At 47.2% G+C, this 21010-nt stretch overlaps 1 protein-coding gene across 6 annotated transcripts in view; it reads right to left on the bottom strand.

Moving 5' to 3' along the window:
• TLN2 (talin 2) overlaps positions 1-21010 on the bottom strand; it is a 402173-nt gene that overhangs the window by 304542 nt on the left and 76621 nt on the right. For 5 of the 6 annotated variants that reach the window (XM_084886349.1, XM_084886343.1, XM_084886344.1 and 2 more), the window contains one exon: positions 19766-19860. The exons of the other annotated variant lie outside the window; for it this stretch is intronic. The gene's annotated coding sequence lies outside the window, so the exon portion shown is untranslated. The remainder of the gene's footprint in view (positions 1-19765; positions 19861-21010) is intronic. 6 annotated transcript variants of the gene reach the window in all.

The raw sequence follows: 21010 nt of genomic DNA on the forward strand, positions 1-21010 counted from the left end.
TGGGGATGCACCCGCAACCAACGTATATATGCCCTTGACCGGAATTGAACCCGGGACCTTTCAGTCCGCAGGCCAACACTCTATCCACTGAGCCAAACCAATTTCAGCTGCTTAAGCATTTTAAATCCATGACAAAGGTGCCCTCTTATTCTGTGGTATGGACCCCCCCCCCCCCCACACACACACACACACACACAATGCCTCCCTATACACTGAGCACATTGAGGACAAGGAATATGTGGGCCCACTGTGGTCTGTGCAGCCCTTTTGGCCAGGAAAAGTCCTGTTGCATCACTTTAGACTGGAAAAAAACACCAATGGTCACCACCCGCTTTAAACATTCACTCCTGTTCCTCTCACCTGCACTGAAATTTTGAAAGAATTTTCAAGGAAAGAATGTTTAAGAAATGGCAAATTACATCTAATCAGCTGGCACATTTGCACCACCTTTTTCTCAACTTCAAAATATATTTGCTTAAAGGAAGCCTGGTTTCCAATGATATCCAGGCCATTTCATTTCTCTGTTCCATTCTTTGTCATAAATAATGTCCCAGGGAACAGAAAGGTCAGATTGCAACTAGAAATGTAGGTCTAGGGGGGAAAAAAAAAAAAAAAAGTGTTGCGTTATTCCTAGAATCTTCCATGAAACCGGCTTGGCATGTCTGTAATTCTGTCTTAATAAATCCTATAGCCAAGATCAAATCCTCTCTGTCGTTCACTGGTCATTTAATCACCAATGACTTTAGACTCCGCTGCATTCCATCGTCAGAGCTCTCCTCTGTTTATAATCCTCACACCGCTCTCCAGAGTAAACCAATCCCTTTAATAGCTTTGCCAAATTTCTTTTAACAATTTTTCATGCCCTTCACATACTCACCCCCCACCACCCCTTTCCTAAAATGCAATGGATTGCTGACTAATACCGATACACAAAAAGATGTAAACTAAGATAAGTAAGCAAGTTTCATGGACAACACTTCATCAGGTGCCGGGGTCATTTGACACCTGGAACTACCTCACAATCCTGTGAGAGAGACTTGGAATCAGGTCAGACATGTGGCAATCTCAGCTCCACAGGACACACCACCAACCAATCCAGAAACATCTTTTCAGAATTGTCTTCTGGCAGAGGAAGGCACTGCCCAACAGCCCCCACACTTTGCTATGAATGCCTGTCCCTCTTGTCTAAACTCCAATCTTCTGATCACTGCGTTTGCCTAATTCCAAAAAAACCTTGCCAAGTGGCCTGTCTGCCAAATAATATGCCACTAAGAAGGCAAGAAAGGACAGGAAAGTTGACACAAGGGAACTTTAAAAAACTCACAACGTTCAGCACTAAAACTGCCCAAGCGGTTTGTGGCCATGCTTTGTAGGATCCAACAGTTCTACTCAAATCACTCGGTGTGCCACGGTAGCATGGAATGGTGATGATCCTAAATTATGCGGGAAAACGTTGTTCTAGAGCACTCTTTGAAACAAAGAAACAGGAAATATTTAGACAGATTTCTAAAGTGGTTTAAATAAAATTAGTTGAAAGACGTTTAAGAGTAAAAAAAATCTGTCATCTGGTACGCTTATTCAATTTGAAATACTTCATGCCACAATGAGACTGAATAAAGGAGGTATTTTTGAGACAGCATTGTGGTTTCACCTTGTAGTACTTATTCTTCATAGTAATTTTACTCAATAGCACCACTTCACATTATCCCTTGGAAAGCCAAAGATGCCTATTGGTCATTTCAACCATGCCAGATTTTCCCATGGTAGTCTAAGAGATTTATACCATTTATACAGATGGCATAAAGATAAATAGCCTTCAAGACTTTACATGACCTCAAAGACAAAGTCTTAACATAATCTCTCAGACTGGGTCAGTGGGTAATGCTAGCAGCTGCTCCACTGTGCCAAAGAAATTCAAACAAAAATCATAAGCCTACACTAGAAATATTTACAAAAGCAAGGCCAGGTTAGATAAAAGAACTAGAGCATTTACTTTCAAAACAAAAATATTACCCTTATTTGTATTTTTAACAGGCATAAAATTCTAGGCTTTAAATTTCTCAATTAAGACAGGTCGCTTGGGTTTTTGCTTAGTTTTCAAACAGCAAATGAAAAGGCATCCAGGTTTGCGTTATCAGCACAGAGAGGCCAAAATGTGGGGATAGCAGAGGAAGTACCCACAACCCCACTACCAAGAAAAGAACTTAGATGGCACCGGAATGCATACCCTTTTTTACAAGTAAACAGTAAATATGTCATCACAATTATGAATTGCTTAAAAGGTAAATTAACTTGACTGTGGAGTCCCTCAGCATAAAACTATCCACAGGGAAACAAGGATCTTGCTGTCCCTGAGTGACCCACAGCTAGGTCAGTCCTAAGGGCTATGACATGAGGAACCATTTTCAAATGTCATCAACCAAAGATATTTCTGGACCTGAACAGGCATACAAGCCACCCAGGGATGTTCTAAACGGCCATCCCAACACCCTAATTAAAGGTCCGTCCATTTAGTCTCGTTTTGTTTCACCTCTAGAGTCCAATTTCCAATAGAGAATGAAATGACCCTTGATCTCCACCCGCAGATACATTGGGGAGGAATTAATGGAGAAAATTAAATGCACTGATATTATCCACCCTCAGAGGAGGAAGCTGGGAGTCCAGGATCACTGATGCCACTCACTCATTCATTCATTCCCCCAGTGAACGTTGATCAAATCTCTACTATGCATCAAGTGTGGCCCAGACACAGGAAATGTTGCTATGGAATAAAATAAGGGTCTCATTCCCACAGAAATGTAAATAAGAATTCCAGCATGCCGGGGCAAGTGTAATAACAGCCAGGCACTAAGGCAGTGTTTCCCAAACTTTTGACCTATGTGTACCCCTTCTATAATTTCCATAACGCTGAGTAACCCTCGTACTCATGAGAAAGTAGAATTAGGCGCAGCTAAGCACGGTGCAGTGCATATCCCCACCAAACTCTTCCCGTACCCCTGAGGGTACGCATATCTCACTTTGGGAAACACTGCACTAAGGGAAGCTTATAACCGGAAGTAAGAGCAAATCACCTTCCTCTGGGGCAAGGGAGACACAACCAGAGGCTCCTCACAGCACAGGAAACAGGGGAACAGGGGCAGGGAGAATAAAGGTAGAACACAAAAACCCCTCCTTGTTTGGCTACAGAGCACAGTCCATCTCACAGATAAAGGGTATGTGTGCACTGAACAGCAGAAGGCAAAGCAACTAAGAGTAAAAGGCAATCAATCCTAAAAGGTCATTCACATATAATTTCTAAAAAAAAAAAAAAAAAATTGGATGTATGCCCATTACAGCTCATTCCATAAGAGCGAAGGCATTGGTAAGCTATGTGCATGGATATAGTCAATATTCCATTTCCAGGAACAATCGAGCACTAATAATACTGTATATTCTATGGGAGTGGGGCTTCGAAAACTTTGATAACAACAGGTTCTGGTGCAGGGACCTGAGCATGGAGACTGGGAGGCTGCACTTTGAACGTGCTGCCAGCTGATGCCCATGTTGTTGGGCCTGTGGCATCCTCTGAGCCCTGAGGGTGAGGAGGGCCAATGGTGCTCAATCCCTACTAACCATCCTCGTCACACATGGGGCTCTTTAACAATAAAAACTCCTCCCCTTGTCTGAAACCTAGTAAGCCAGATCTTGGGAGTGGGGTCCCCTATAATTTCTTTTTAAGCTATACAAGTGGTTCTGCTGGGCAGCCAGGCTTATGACCCGTAGTCAAGTAGGCATTCTGAGATGCAGGCCTCCAGCACACCTCACCCCAGGATGGATAGGTAGGGAGATAGGTAGGTAGGTAGGTAGGTAGGTAGATAGATAGATAGATAGATAGATAGATAGATAGATATCCATTCTCTGAGTAGACAGATAAAGCCAGCAGCTGTGGAAGACATCCATGGAGATAGTGAGTCAAGAAGACGATGCCCAGTCAAAGCCTGCAGGCTAACAGCTTTCGTAGAATCCATCCTGACCCTTCTCATGCACTATAATTGCTTTCCAAAGCCAGTGCTTACATCATGATCACAGTCTACTTAGCTCGTAAAACACACAAAGAAGCAAAGCAGATTTTTTTGAGGGGGTGGGGGTGTCTAAAAATTATAGATAAGGGGTCATCCATGATGAAAGACTGGAAAGAAGCCAAAAGGCAAGCATGCAATTAACCAGCCTGATGCCTCCAGGCTCCCACCTGGAAAGGGCTCTCGGGCCGCACCCACCTCACCGCAAAGTAACAATTTTGTTAATAAAAGAGATCCAGTGGAATGTGGTCCTTCGGGAAAAGACAGTCATTGACTCTCTGCAGGTAGGAGAGGCGATAGAGCTGGGCCCCTTGGAAATACCAGCATTTATGTCTCTATATCCGCTATCATTTAACGAGGCTCTTCAAATTCTGTCCCATGTATTCAGCCTTTTACTCCCAATTTTTACCTATCTCATTAAAAGTTGTATGCCCTAACCCAGTGGTCAGCAAACTCATTAGTCAACAGAGCCAAATATCAGCAGTACGACGATTGACATGTCTTTTGAGAGCCAAATTTTTGAAACTTGAACTTCTTCTAACGCCACTTCTTCAAAATAGATTCACCCAGGCTGTGGTATTTTGTGGAAGAGCCACACTCAAGGGGCCAAAGAGCCGCATGTGGCTCATGAGCCACAGTTTGCCGACCACGGGCCTAACCCTTGTTCATTACCCTGGCCTTAGCTGGCAGAGGACAGCAATTCTCATGCGAGTTCTTGCCTTTCCCTAAACTTGGAAATGCCCTTCCCAGGAGAGGCTTTCCTAACACTGGCTTCCCAAGAGTTCCGTCAGGGTCAGTAACCGAGTTCATGTGCTGCTCCTCTCTAGTGAATGCTCTGGGAAGAAAGAACCATTCTTTCTCAGCTATATGGGGGAAGGGGGGGGGGAGGGGAGAGAGAGGGAAAGAGGGAAGGAGGGAGGGAGGGAGAGAGAGATAAAGAGAGAAACAGCTTGTCATTCTTACCAGTGCCACAATATATCACGTTCATCTCTCTATTCTTGGGTCCTAAGAGGGTAATCATATAAAAGAAATGAATGACTGGAAATGACAGATGAACAACATCCTGTTCTCCAGAAGTTCAGTTTTCTGCCTGGGAGACGGACGACACCGCAGTGTCACTGCCCGTGCAGTGAGAGACACCCAGACTCCCGGGCCCAGAGTCGCACGGCCAGGAGGCGGCGAAGCCTGGGCCAGGCCTTCCAAGGCCACACCGGTGGCTCCCCTTTAACAGTCTCTTCCCAGTAACACCCAGGAACAGCCTTCAGGAGCACAGAGGAAGGAGGGCTGAGCCAGGGAGGGTGACTGGGGAAGGGGACCTCTGAGCCAGGCTCGGAGGAGGAGGAGCTGACTGGCTGGAAGGGCTGGCATCACAGGTTCCACTGTCTTTGAGTGAATCTGCTTAGACTCTACTCACCACTTACTACCGTGTTTCCCCGAAAATAAGACATCCTCCGAAAATAAGACCTAGTGCATGGAAAGATAAGACATCCCCCTGAAAATAAGACCTAGCGCAACTTTGGGAGAAAAAATTAATATAAGACACTGTCTTATTTTCGGGGAAACAGGGTAGTATGGAACAACCGTGGAGTGGGGGCTTGAGGGGAGCGGGTGGGGGCGGACAGGTGCACGGCAATGTCTTTTCAACATCCTTTGTCATCTTCCTTTTCAAAGAATGCATTTATCCTTGTCTGCTAAGGCTGGGAAGGAGGGGACAAAAGCTTGGGATGTGCAAGAAATACGGGTCGAGGTTTTATTTTTCAGCTGGGAGAGGATGAGCTGGGAGCAGTTAGAAGTTACTGATAATTTTATCACATCTGTGGAAACATGCCTTTTAAAGAGAAGAACCATCCAGAAAATACCCCGTGGGGCCTGAACCTCCGCCAGATAACGATCGTTCCTTCCTAAGGGAATAGCGGTTAACAGAGCAGAGCCTGTTCCCTCAGTAAGCTCATACGGTCCTTCTCAATCAGATATCAGCTCTCAGAATTAACATGTGCAAACCCCCTGCTTGAATACAACTCCCTAATCTACTTCTGGAGAGACACGTACTTCTGCTTAAAACCCCCAGGACCCTGCCAGCTGAGGTCCAGCCATAAGGAGAGGTTGTAATTGCATTTCACCAAGAACCCATGACCCCAGCCCTGGGGCAGGTCAGCCCCTGGCGGAAGGCTGCAGGACCAAGGTGGGACTAAACTGTGCCCATCAGAACTCCGAGGGAGCACATCGGCTCAGGGGTCTTGGGACCCTGTGGATAACTGAAGACGCTAAATGCATTGAACATAGCAGTGCATAGACACCTACTGGCTAGTTTCCTGTCTTTTGGCCTCTGGCCACGTGTCCCCGAAGGAATAAGAGAACCCCAGCATCCCCTGGGCAGAGGGGGGCTGCATCCCCAATTCAGACAGATCTAAACACAACCTCTTCCCCAATACCCTCCCTTCTCTTAGATAAGGAGGCTCAGTGTTATTTCCTTCCAGCAGACGTAGCCTGCCCTGTGTTGGACCAGCATATTATGTGGGACACTATCGATGTGGGGGACTTTTTTATAAGGCAAACTTAGAACAGACTCACTCCTGATAGCAACTTGCTCAAACCCTCCCTTACTCAAAAGTCATAATAGTAAGGAGACAATAAATTAGTGAATGATTATTATCAGCTGGGCATGGCACTGGGTGCTTTTTCTGCATTATCTATTTAATGCCCTCCTCACAATTCTACCTGGTGGGTACACATTACCAGCATTTTATAGGTGAGGAGACTAAAGCCCAGAAGCCGTATACCTGGTCAGTACGCACAAAGCCATTAGACAGTCCACGCAGGGTCTGAAGCTAGGTCCACGTGACAACTGTCTGAAAGGCTGGCTCTGCTGTTTCTGATACAATCTAAGGCTTGCAGAAAGTTCACTTTCATCTGAGAATCCGTTCGCTGAGTTACCAGCTCAGCAGCTGGCCAACAGCTGCTCAGGGACCAGACTTCCCAGCTCGTGATTTATGCCCATTATTGGCTCTCCAGCTAGGAACTACAAACATCCCACTTGGCATCTCGAAAAAGCAGGCAGCAGGGCACACGAGTCAAATTCAAGTCGTTATTTCCAGATTCCCAGTCCTTCCCATCTCAGCCCCTACCGGGAAGGCCACGCCAGCGCTCCGAGTCTCCAGAGCAACACAGAGGGAAGATGGCAGGACCTGGGCCTGGGCTGCCACCTGCCTCCCAAAGCACCGCCTCGAGTCATCTCCCAAAGGCCATTAGAGACCTGAGAATTTACAAACTTCTCCGGCATCCCAAGGATTCCACCACAACAGAAGGCAATTATTTGGAATACATTAATGTGAAATGAAGCTCTGTTTGCACATTTTCATTCATAAATGTTATAATTTGGGGAAATTTTGAAGCTATGGGGAAAAGTGTTTTAAAAATAATAGGGAACTTACATGCAGAAGAGTTCATTGGTTTTAAAAACAGAGAATATTGCCAGATGGCAGGATTATAAGAGAAATTTTTATTTTTTTTATGGATTGGAACTTTCTGTAGTATCTGTAACAGCACGTATTACTTATGCAATAAATGAAAGTGTTAAGTTGCACCTGAATAGCCTAGCTTGCTCGTAAAATGTCTGTGTGTTAGGCATTTAGTAAATTGCACTATCTCCACAGCACACCAGAAACGGGGAGAGAAGACCAACTCCCCGCCCGCACTGCCTCCCCTTCTACGACTCTGAGAGGCTGGGTGTTTGCTGCCTTTCCCTTTGGGAACCGGAGCTTTAGCTACCTTAAAGCACACTCGCAAACAAGAAGGAGAACACAGGAAGCTCCTTCCCCTGATGGCGAAGACACCTCTTCCTAGCAGAAGCAGCTGTGACGTAAAACCCCACGCACGCACCAGGAGTCCGAGGCTCCCACAGTCCTACAGCCTCCAGGCACCACAGACTTAGAGCTGAGGTGGGAATGACCCCAAAGCACTCAGACAGTCAGCAGCCTCAACCATAGTTACAAGGCAACCACTCTCGCTGTGTTGTCTTAGATCCTGAATTGTCTAATTAGCATCCATTCATCACTGGAATTGTCTATGTAACATCCATTCATCACGGAGCCAATTATATTAATTCTATTTCCTTTCCTTTCTCCTTTCCTTTCCTTTCCTTCCCTTCCATTTCCTTTTCATTCTTGACGTTCTGGCATTTGGGGGCCTTTCAGACCCTGCCCTAGGGAGAGACTGCCACTCCCAGGATGAGCCTGTTATTAGAGAGCACCAAGGGCTCAGCCAGGAGCACAGCTCTCACATACAAGCCAACCAATCTGGAGTCTACATCCCCCAAGTACCTCCTTACCTAACTCTCACACACCAAGCCCTCCTATCGCCTGCCCTAAGCCACCCCGGGGCCAGGCACCAGGCACCTGGAGACCACACCTCCAGTCCAAAGCCCGCTGCAGTGTTTCCTCGGCCCTGCCTTGCCTCCTTGGAGACCCCAGTAAAGGATCTGGCCAAGGCTTTCTCCTGCCTCCTGGCCACCGAAGGCTTCCTATGTGTGGCTCCTAGTATCAAAAAAAGTAATAAAAATCTTTGAATGGCACTGGCCTCTCTGTGCCATTATCCAGTCCTACCTCTATACATTAAGACCTGGGCCCAGAGCAGCCACCAATCCTGAGTGACCAGAAGAGGCTTCCGATGAGAAACTACTAATAAGTAGCCATGACTAAGCCCAGATGCCTGTAGTCATCAAGGGAGCAGCACCTGTTGAGTGGATCGTGGGTATCCTCTGCCGACCTGCTGAAGCCACGGTACCATCTGCACAGCAGACACAGGAGATCCCGGGGCACAGGGGAGGGGGTCAGGGGAGGGAGAACGTGCCAGAGGCCCAGCCCAGGCCCCCTCACAGCCCGGAGAGCAGTGACTGTTTCACCCCAGAATTCCGAGTCACAAGGAAGAGGTAAAATGATGATACTCACCTGCTCCTTCTTAGAGTGGGAAAGTACGTAATGTATTATACTTCAGACCTTTTCAGGAAAAACTGAATAGCTTCGCCTATAACTGGGGCAAACTACAATAACAACTTAGGAAACTCGCTCATTCTGAATCCATCCTGCCCGGAAGACAAGGAAGTAAACGAGGCACCAATGCATTTTTGTCAATTTGCTTTTAGTTTATTCTAGCTCTTCTCTAAATGGTATTCTCTGCATTTCAGGACTTCTTAGCCCTATTCTATCAACCTCGGCCTCGTTCCCCACACCCCCCCGCCCCAACATCTGCTCTCCCCCATGACCCCCACCAGGCCACGTTTACCTAGCACTTCTGTGCAAGGCCCAAAGGACTCAATGCAAAAAAAGGTGCTGCGTGAGCCAAAGCCCCTTCCTTGAGCAAAAATCCCATAGGGGAAGAGCTAGTGACATATATCCGTGCCTTTAAAAAATCAAAGACCGTACTCAACCCTGAAAAGCTTCTGCTAACACCACAGCGCAGGGTAAGGAATTAAATTACTAACATCCTTTTAGGGGAGATGGAGTGTCTCCAAATCTTCTGTTCCTAAGGCTGCCTGTGACTTTCACTCCAGTTCAGGCACAAGCACAAGCTCCGGGAACATTTGCCCAAGCATACTTCTCTTCCCAACCGGCTGTCACCGGGATGTGCGCAGGGCCGGCTGTCGCTGCCGATCCTTCTAAGGATACAGACAGACATGTCCCCAGTCACGCAGGGGTAACCCCCACAAATAGGATCAGGCATTTCAACTGCCCAGAACAAAGCATATATATATATATGAAACAAATGAACCCATAAATCAATTTAACAGTAACGGTCCCTTTAAAAGAAAGGCCATATCCTTGAGGTCAGGGGCTATGTGAGACTCCTTTTTATATGTTTCCCACCTTTTTAAAGTATACCAGGTAGGACTGTCAAGATATACGACTGTTCATAATGAGTACTATTTCATTTTTGTGATCATGTGTATTATTCATCTTCAGAGAGTGCCGTTTTCCCTATTGACCCTAAAGTGGATTGCACATGGTCATTTTGTTTGCTTCTGTGATGACAAGTGGGAACAGCAGCTCTAGGGATAAGGTCAAGTGTCCAACAAAACAGTTCCTGAACTGGAGGAGGTCTGAGAAGCCTTAATCCAGGATAATACTGACCCCAACTAAACTGAAAATCTCTAGAGCTCCGAGCAGCACGTCCTTCCCACACAACAGCCTCCTAAATTCTGAGGGAGACAACTACAAGAAGTCCCAGAGCTGGTGCAGGAGCAGCGTCCCGGGTCCTACTAGCATGGTACACAAACATTACCCGAGCTGACCACATGGGCCCAACAAGTCAGTGTCAGAGGAGAAGAGATCCACAAAAGAGAAATGCGGCGACAGCAGGTGGACAGCAGCTGGACCACTGTCTTCAGCATTTACAGAACTGTCAGATGTGTGCAAGGAAGAGGTGTCTCCAGATCCTATTCTATCTCTTCCGCCCCTAGGTACTTCAGGGGCACCCAGGACAGTCCGAGGCAGTCAGAGGACACCCAGTGTTCACATGACAGTTTTGCTTCTATCTCCAGGATGGAGCTTGCTACTCCGGCCGCAAGAGCACAGGTGAGGTTCTGTTCCAGCCGCGGGTGATTCCTTCCTCGCCATGAGCTCTCTGTGGGCTCTGAGGATGGTAGCCCTGCTGCCTATATCCAAGAGCACACCTTAACGGAACAAGGGTACCCACTTCAGAAAAATCCCTGAATGTACAAAAGGCACTTACAAACTAGACCAGGGGTCGGCAACCTGCGGCTCCGGAGCCGCATGCGGCTCTTTTGAACCTTTGCTGCGGCCACCAACAGGTCCGACACTAGCAGGGCAGATAGCAGGGCGGGGCGGGGAGCTGTATCACTTATGTCGCAATGGTTTTGCGGCTCCGAGGTTTTTTTTTTCCTTCGAAAACGGGTCCAAGTGGCTCTTTATGTCTTAAAGGTTGCATTAACTGTAAAGGAGGAGAAAGTCGTCATCTTTAAATGCCCAACTTTAAACACTCAACTCCTTTAGGACAGATAGGTTAAATTATACAAGTTCACCGCCACATCAACCAAAGGATCGAAGCTAGCATCCCCAGTATCGGCACAAAATGACGCCACATGTCTCCGGATGTGATGTACAGTGAAAGATGCAAATCATCATTTATATAACATTCCTGAAAAAAATACATCTAATTGTGAGGCATTATCACACAAACCCAAATTGCTATGAAATGACTGGCTTATGCTCTTCAAAAATGTCATGAAAGATGAAGAAAAGCTGAGGAACTGCTCCCGAGTAAAAGGGACTAAGGAGACATGACACCTGGATCCAGCTGGCAAACCTGATATTGAACCCTAGGTCAGGGGGAAGAGCTGTTCTAAAGGACATCATTGTGCTAAGTGACAAAATTTGGATGTGAGCTGCATATTCAACATATATCAGTTAGAGGCAGGATGCACGAAGATTTGTACAAGAACGGGCCTTCCTTCCCCTGGCTGCCAGCAGTGCCTTCGCTCTGGCTGGAGCCGCCTTTTCCGCCTTCCCATGCTGCCCAGAGGCCCAGAGCGGCTGGGGTGGTATGGAATGCCTGCGTCCTGCCCCCAGCCTCTCGGAGCCAATGTATGCAAATTAACCCACCATCTTTGTTGGGTTAACCCGTATACCCACTCCTGATTGGCTGGTGGGTGTCATGAAGGCACAGTCAATTAGCATGTTACTCTTTTATTAGGTAGATGCTATATGTCTTGTTTTTGCTAAATGACTTGTAGTGATGAAAGGAAGGCTCTCATTCCTAGGAAAGACATGCTGAAGCAGTTAGAGCAGTGGTTCTCAACCTTTCTAATGCCGCGACCCTTTAATGGTTCCTCATGTTGTGGTGACCCCGAACCACAAAATTATTTTTGTTGCTACTTCATAACTGTAATTTTGCTACTGTTATGAATCGTAATGTAAATATTTGTGCTTTCCGATGGTCTTAGGTGACCCTGCTAGCGGCTCTCAACCTGTGGGTCTCGATGAAAATAACTTTATGGTTGGGGGGCACCACAACATGAGGAACTGTATTAAAGGGTGACAGCATTAAAAAGGTTGAGAACTACTGAGTTAAGAGGAAAAGGTGCATGGTTTATGTAACATTCGCAAGGTTCAGGAAGGAGCATCTATAATATGGAGAATGATAAAGCAAAGGTGGCAAAACAAACAACAAATAAATTTAGGTCAGGCTACAGAGGAATTCTTCATAGTCTTTCAATTCATCTTTTCTGTAAGATGAACGTTATTTCAAAATATTTTAAAACAACACAAATTCAGATTCAATTTGCAAAGCATTTTGCAGGGTGACATCTGTGGAATGAGGAAGGACCCCTCTCCCCATAGTCAGGGTCGACTCACTCACAGGCCCGCTGACTGTGCTCCCCTTCCACCTCCACGCCAGCAGGACACCTGCCCCGCACTCAGCCGAGACTCCGTTGGAAGTTTAGGCAAAGGCGCTGATGGAGTTTTGATGAGCCGGGGAGTGGTGGCCTGTACAAAAATAGTCCAGAGCCCCCAGAAGGAACCCAGCCCCGCCCACACCTTGATTCTAACCCAGTGAGACTCCTATCAGGTTTCTAATCTACAAAATTATAAGACAATAGATTTGCGGTACTTTAAGTCACTATGGGTGTGGTCATTTGTGACAATAGCAATCAAAACGAACATGGACCTTAGTTCCCTCACTTGGAAAAGAGTGGGGTTTTCATCCTCTTTGAGAAGTGGGTTAGTGGAGCCTAGCGTCTGCCCCTTGACCCCCAAGAATCCCCCGGGACACCCTTAAGAAAAACTTTGTCCTTTGACCAAGGGACCCCTAAAGGTAAATCACAAAACCAATGCCCTCTGTGTCAGACTGAACTTACTTGGAGCAGAACTCGAATCTTTTTTTCAGTAATAAAAATAAAATCTGTCCCAAGTTACTAAGTCATTAGCAGATCCCAGGGTCCCAGCACACTAGCATCCAAACCCGTAAGCACTTCATCCGTAAACCCTCCCCAGCAGCCACGCCCACTCCCAGGGGGCCTTTGTGCTGCCTCTGATCTAGCAGTGAAATCACCAGGGCCACCTTCCAGATGTCTGAGTCATCCACACCATAGTGGGTCCAAGCAGCAGCAGCAGCAGCTGGATTGTGAGCTCAAGGCAGCAAAGCCTGAACCCTGCCCTGGAAACTCAGCTGCCGCATAAGGGTCTCGCCCTCCCTCCTCCCACCTCATCACTTTCCCTAACATCTTCATGCAATTGCCCTTCCGTCTCCTGAGAGCCGTGCAGCTGGCCCAGAGACACACTGCCAAACGCAGTCCATGGGTGCAGGGATGCGCTCCAGCTACAGAGCAGCAGCCACTTAACTGATTGCCTCTGCTCTCAGAAGGGCGTCTGAGAATAGTTTTGGTTTTTTTTCCCATCGCTCAAATAGTTCCATTGAACAAAACATCTGGGGGAGACAGCTACTGTCCTAACTACTATGTGGTCTCGCGAAGAAGGCCCAAGCCAAGCCCCGTGGCTGTTGTCAAGATGGATTGTTTTAGAGGAAGGCCTCTTTGGAGCTTCCGATTTTTCATTCTGTCAACATTTGCTGGAAATGAGTGGGGTTTTCGCTCAGAGTGTACCCTCTACTCTCAGTCTCAGCAGCTCCAGGGTACGGAGGTCAAGGCAGCCCCAGCTGACCCTGAGGAAAGAGCTGCGATTGCTTTTGACAGATGTTGCATCTACTTAACACTGAAGCCCACCACCAGGTAGGCTGTCCAGGAGATCCATCCAGAGATAGAAAACATGACTTGTGATGGAAAGAGCATAGATCAGCTGAAGTTTTGCGCTAGAAATGGTTCTGGCCCAACATAGAGGCCTAAACACTCAGATGCAGAAATCCGACAGACAGGGCACCGGCCGCTGCACAGAGGAAGCCTGTTTCCAAGGTGGGCGGGTCAGCAAAGCTCACCCCACAGGGAATTTTATCAGCCTGTTATCGTCTCCTGTCATCATCCACTCTTGTTAAATGCGAGACCTGCCACAGATGCCTGCCAAATGACAGGGAGGGACCGTGACTCTGACTCGGAGAAATGTGCTTCTGACAAATGTCACAGAGTCACACAGGGTGCCTGGGAGACCCCGGCCACAGACTGCCCAGCATGGCCACGGCAAGTGTGCCAGAGAGCTTCCCTTTGAGCAAGAATGGAGGGAGGGGAGCCGGCAGGAGAGGCTACGGTTGCCATGGGCAGCAAGGAGCAGCCTCCAGCCTGACCCACATCTCCTCTCTCACATGCGCTTGAGCAATAGCGACCGCCACTGAGCATCTATCAACAACTCGGCACCACTGGGCACAAACAAGACCAGGCGGGAAGCAGAGACAAGGAGCCCTTGGAGAGAACCGGCCAAGTCCAGGGGAGCTTTGTGATGAGGTCCTGGAGGCTGAACCAAAGGACCAGTAAGGTTGTCCTGGCAACCCCTGCTGGTGAGAGACTTTGTTTGAAGCCCTGTAAACTCCGGACCTGGCTTGGTCATGTTTTTTTTAGAAGCCTGTAAACATACATTTAGTTTTCAAAGTAACAGCAATTGTATAGATTAACAACAGTCTGTGCTAGCGAGGTTCCCCACACAGTTGTTGGGAATATAAATTATGATATCTCCTAAAAGGTAGATTTTTAAAGGTAGTATCTTTGGACCTTGAAATTCTACAGAAATTCCCACATGGTCTACAAATAAGTATTATAAATATGCTCACTGCCTTATTACCAAAAAGAAAAGAAAATGTAAGGGGAGGGAGGAGAAGAAGCCCAGCCAGCAACAAGAAAATGAAAACGTGTATTATGTAACTTTTCATGTAAAACACATGTAACCATTAATGCAAACAAATAATATGCAGTCTTTCAACAGGTTTATATTAGCAGGAAATCAAAGTCTACGTACATTTATATTAGCATGGAATCAAAGCCTATGATATTAGTCTTTTAAAATATGTTGCATAGAACATTGTTATACTATCTTATTTTATTTTTTAAAAATAAAAATAAACATGCTTTCTCACACACAAAAGGGTCAGGAAGGCTTTATTTTTAGAGTTCTGATACCATCTTGGAAATATTTTTCCTTCTCTGCAAAAGCAAATGGGATTAATATCGTTTATTGTTCTTGAGCCAGGTAAGGGCTCTGTTTGTGAGGAGAAGAAATAGAAACTGGCTAATTCCCAGCTGACTAGAAATTCCTTCAATTAGAAAGCATGCTTTTTAGGCTTTTCTCTCTTAACAAAGAGAAACCTGCCTCTGCAGGTCCCAAATAAGAAAAGAGCTATGACTGGATGTCACCATGGACGTACTATTTCAGACAGGGAATAAAATGGATCAGAATCCCAGTTCCCTGGCACTCAGCGCGGGCTCCGGGCTGCAGCCCCAGCCCAGCTGCCCCGTGAGCAGTGCTAGTTCTGGGGTTGAGACGTTCTGAAGGACAGAGATTGACAGAGAGTTCTGCGGTGAGGCAGGAGCAGCAAGCAAGGCCGGCAGGACCGTATCTGAAGACTCTAGCCCTGCATCGGAAGGGGGAAGAGGACTGTGTGTCCGTCCCCTGGCACCCTAACATGTGCTACATTGTGATTGTTTTTAAAAAGATGCAGTCTGGTACAATGAGACGAACCAGTCCCAAGCCTGGCATGTAACACAGGCCGAAAGGCTGAAACTTTGGCAGAAGTTGCAGAACGAAGAATAGTATGAGGGAAACTTCTTTCTTCCCTTTTTATAAATCTATTCCTTTCATTTTCTTTTTTTTTTTTTTTAATCAACAGGTTGTAAATTACTTTTGTAACTTTGTAAAGTGAAAAGACATTTTAAAGAAATCCAAACAAAACTTGTTTTAGGACGGACGGTTTGTACTTTTTCTCCCATGGCTGCGGATAACTGACGGCCCCAGGGAGGAGGGCTTCTGTCGTCCACAAAAGGCTAGGAAGCACCTGCCGTGTGCTCGCCTGTGAAGACTGGTCACGAGCAGAGACCAATTTGACCACTGTTATCACCTGTGTTTGTGCAGGGACCCACCGGCAGTGCCTACAATTCACTGCTCTTTAAATAGGCTGGAGTTACTTTATTTATTTATTTTTATTGATTTCGGAGAGAGAGGGAGGGAGGGAGGGAGGAAGGGAGGGAGGGAGGGAGGGAGGGAGGGAGGGAGGGAGGGAGAGAACATCAATGATGAGAATCATTGACCAGCAGCTCCCTGCATATCCCCCTACTGGACATTGAGCCCACAACCTGGATAGGTGCCCTGATCAGGAATCAAACTGGGACCTCCTGGTTCACAGGTCAATGGTCAACCATTTAGCCACACCGGCCAGGCTAAGCTAGCTTTAGGTCAGCAAGTGGAAGAAGGGAAATTACATTGTCGTGTTCATTTAACAAAGATTTGAACTCAAGGCTGAGTGCTGGGCCCTGGGATATAGTATGGATGAAACATAAACCTTGCCCTCAATGGGTTCATTTCTACAGATGGAGAAATTGGCTTCAAACATGGGGAAAGAGCTCAGATGGAGGGAATTCAGCCAGACAAAGGTGAAACAAAGAATCCGTGGCCAAACAGAGTACACGGTACCTTAACAGCATCACATCTAAAACAACTCTTGCTGCCAAGTACAAGTATTCTCCCTCCTTTCCCTTTTGAGAAAATGGGCCCAGAAAAGAGAAGCTTCTAGTCATCAGTGCCTGTCTGAGAAACTGAGGCATTAGCGCTCCATGGAGCTGGGAGGTGTTTCCATTCCCACTAGCTTTGGAGCCTGGACTCTGGGTGGAAAAGCAAGCATAACCCCTGAAGCCTACAGAAGCAAAAAGGACTGCTTTTAAGATCTAATTCCATCCCAGTGTGGAGGTGCGGGCACGGATTTAGTAGCACAGAGTTTGCATTCAGTGGAAGAAATGGTACTGCCGTAGCCCAGAACCTAAGAATCAGAGCGCATACCATGCCACGGAAACCCAGCTATGCGGGTTCAACTTAATTCTGCCTTGGGGGCAGAGTGGCCCAGAATATACATGAAGCCAAACTCGAGGAACCTCACTGAAAAACCCCTGAGAAGAGCATATCTGATGCAGAACAGACGAAATAACCCTGGGCACAGAGAGGTTATTTGCAAATTGTCTTTGATAAAGAAATCCCACAGAGTGGCCAGAAAGTGGTTTTCAGGGGAGAGGAAGGAGATCTACCAAAGGACTTGCATGCATGCATGGCAGCATCACCAATGGACACAGACACTGGGCGGGTGAGGGCACGTCCTAGGGGCGGGGGTGGCCAGGGAGAAGTCAATGGGAGGGGGGTGGAGAGGAGACATATGTAATACTATATGTAACACTTTAAACAATAAAGAATTTAAATAAATAAATAAATAAATAAATAAATAAATAAATATCACAGAAGGAAGGAAGGAAGGAAGGGAGGGAGGAAGGAAGGAAGGAAATGGCTTTCAAAACACACTGAAGGAAGCGGAGCCCTCGGCTGCTGCCTCCCAGCGGTGAGGACCAGGCTTCAGCACTGGCTCTCAGCCTCGCCGGCAAGTCATCACAGTCCCGGTGCAGAGCTGTCCCTGGGAGGCTGGCGGAAGCCGCAGACCTGGGGTAAGACGTTGGCCTCCAAAACGAACACACACTCTTCTCTTCCCTGTTCACCTTTGCCCACATTGACCAAGCTGGTCCCTTAACTCAAGGGGCTAACATGCTGTAGAAACAATACGTTAGAGCTGGCTCACAGGGAAGGGCCATACCCCAGGGTATAAACGGAGGTGGGGGGTGGGGGGGAGGGTGGAGACAGAAGGAAATAACAGAAATAATCAGCCACCTGGGGCCCCACTGGCTGAACCCCTGACCCTGACCCTACCTGCTATGTAGCCCCGGGTGAATTACCTCACCCCGACCTCAGCCCAGTGACAACCTGCCTAATGGGCGATGGGGAGGTTTAAAGCAGCAGACCCTGTGACAGGCACTTTGCCCAGTGCCTCGTGCGGTTTAAGTACTCCATAAATGGCTGTTAAAACTATTAACTACTCAAGGGGAGACTCCAGTTGGCTTCTTGTGAAAACTAAAACCGACCTTTGAAAGGTCTGACTGCAGCAATGCCAGGGCGCCGAGCCTGCAGCCACACAGGTGCCTCAGGAGAACCGCCCAGGCCCGTTCCCTGCCCGGACTCAGGACACCGCTTTGGCAGGGGTGCCTGGGCTCCCCACCCTGCCGGCCCTGAGGTTTCTGTGGTCAGTCTGCAGCTGCCAGCATGGTCTCTCCTCTCCACGCCCCACAGAAGTGCCGCTTTAGCCCAACTGACACAGCCTGCACTTAGGAACAAAGAAAATACCTCCAGTCTTTTCAGAAATACTAACTTATGGAGTAGCCACACTGTAGAGGCCCCCACAGGATTTCGTCTCATAAATCTAAAAAGCACATTCGTTAAGGTAGAATTTCATTGACAAAACCACAACCTACAATAACATGAGGTACAAGCCCACAGACACAGGTGTGAGGAACAGGCTGCCATACTTTCCAGCCAGGCTCATGTCCCAGACCCCGCAGCCTCACGCCACTGAAGCCAGACACAGCCCCGAGGGGTCTCTTGGCGGCTTTACCAATACACAGCTCAGGCAGTTCACCAAGAGCCACACTCGAGGCCACATCTCCTATGCATTGGGAGGCTTAGACCTTCCTTCTCCAAGTGTGATCTACATGCTGGCAGCATGAGCATCACCCCGGGCTGGTTAGAAATGCAGACTCTCAGGCCCCGCCCAGACCTAGCCAATCAGGACCTGTATTTGAACAATACCTCCAGATGACACTGCTTTTGAGCATTTACAACAAAGACTACTCAGATAGACTTGCGATCATTTGTTGAGGTCCCTACTTGGCCTTTTTCTTTCTCCATGGAAATTCCATGACAGCATGGACTGTACCTACCTTAGCCACTGGCATAACATGCTCAAATAGTCATTGGCTGGCTGGCTGGTTATATGTATGGATGGTTGTATAGATGGATGGATGGTTGTATGTATGGATGTTGGATGTATGGATGGTGGGATGTATGGATGGTTGTATGTATGGATGGATGGTTGTATGGATGGATGGTTGGATGTATGGATGGTTGGATGTGTGGATGGTTGGATGTGTGGATGGTTGGATGTATGGATGGTTGGTATACCAAGTGACTGAAGAGACCTATCTTGTTGTAAAGGCAAAGAAAGATGCAAGCAAGTGTCTAAGAGAGTACCTGGGGTTGGGGGGAAAATGTCCTTAAACAGGCCATCAGATAAGGATTCTCTAAAAAGGGTTGGCATTTAGGGGTTGCATTAGGACAAGGCTTGATGCATGAGGAGGAACATGCTGGAGACAACGGTATCAGGCAGAGGGAATAGCCTCTGCACTTGCCCCTAAAGAGACTTTTCCTAACGGCCAGTAAAGAGAGAGAATCACATTTGGCCCTGGCGGTGGAACAAAGACGCTCCAAGGAGGCAGATTCGGAAGGCCCCGTGATGATCATGATGCTGGGGGCAGAGAGGCTGTGTCTGCAGTCACAGCTGCCTCGCCAAGGCTCTGGGAGCTCGGTGTGAGGGAGCTGGCTGTAGAGGGAGGCATCCATCAGCCGCCCTCATTGGGCTTTGTGGCTGCTGGCCACAACCCCTCTAGCCACAACCCCTCAGATTCCACGGTCTACAGTTGCTTGCAAACTAGAAATATGGAGATTACTTACTGCTTTCAACAAATCAATCCAGGAACTTGTGGGTATGGTAGACCAGCATCCAAGGGTCCAGGAGCCCAGTCCAGATGTTACCCTGCAGCAGCACACTGACAAAGAAGAGAAATGATAGGTGTCAGTGCAGGGGGACACATCAGCAGGTGACCAAGATTCTCCCAACACTGAATGACCCTAAGGGGGTTGGGATTATAAAAAGGGTAAACAAGGGAAATGTTAAGGTGGGGTAAACAATCCTGGAACACCGTGCAGTGACACAGCTGGCAACCCTCGGCCTCCAATCTCAGGAGAGGTACCATGCTGCTACCAGCAGCTCCAGAGCAGCCTCTCTGCCAATTCCACAATGTGGAAACCAGACACAGGGATGCTAAGTGCCCTTGGAGATAATCAGACCCTACCCCTCTCTTTAAAGACGTTGAATAACAAGAATTGGAAGAAATCAGCAGTGAATAATGGCAAGTTCAGGAATGGAATCCAGAACTAATTCCATAAAGCTTAAATTTACCTGTAAATTACCTTCCTTAATAAAACTCAATTTCTAAATAAATGTTATCCTTATTCTGTCTGGCTCTCAACTGAGGAGAAGAGACAAGGCAGCCTGCAGTTCCAAATCTTAGCCATTCCCCTAGTTTCCTCTTCTTAATCCCCAAGGACTTTCAACAGCCAAACTCAAACTCCTGGTTTTCTTCACAAAGTTTTTAAAAAGAAAAAGAACAAAAACCCCAGAATTGTTCGCATTTGACTACAAGAAGAAACTAAAAACTTTTGAGAAAAAAACTGGATACTTAATAATTCTGAATTTATGAGATATAAAGAACAACACAGACCCATGAAAGCGCCTTTTGCATACATTAGGGTTCCAGGCTCTGAAAACCAGACCGTCCCCCACCCCGAACCTCAGGAAATAGTACATTTCAAAGAAGAGTGGGGGTTAAGACAGTGGTCAAGGGTCATTTTGTTAAAATGAAATGTATGATCCAAATGAGAATTCTCTAGGAAATGTCTTCTGATTATGATTTCTTAAAAATAATCTTCATCTACTTATATATTCAAGCCATAATCATTAAATAGCTGCGTCTTCCGCTGGCATTCTAGGTCCAGCTGAGCCTGACAAGTTGAAGAAACCATGGGCAGTTGGCCCCTCGGTCAACTCACCTGAAACAGGAAGATGGACAGGATGAAACTCGGGTATCTCTCAGCTAGAGAATCCCACAATGCCCTTACATGGCTGAGCAAAGCTGA

Source organism: Pipistrellus hanaki (assembly GCF_964339955.1).
Source record: "Pipistrellus hanaki genome assembly, chromosome: 1".
Classification (NCBI taxonomy): domain Eukaryota; kingdom Metazoa; phylum Chordata; class Mammalia; order Chiroptera; family Vespertilionidae; genus Pipistrellus; species Pipistrellus hanaki.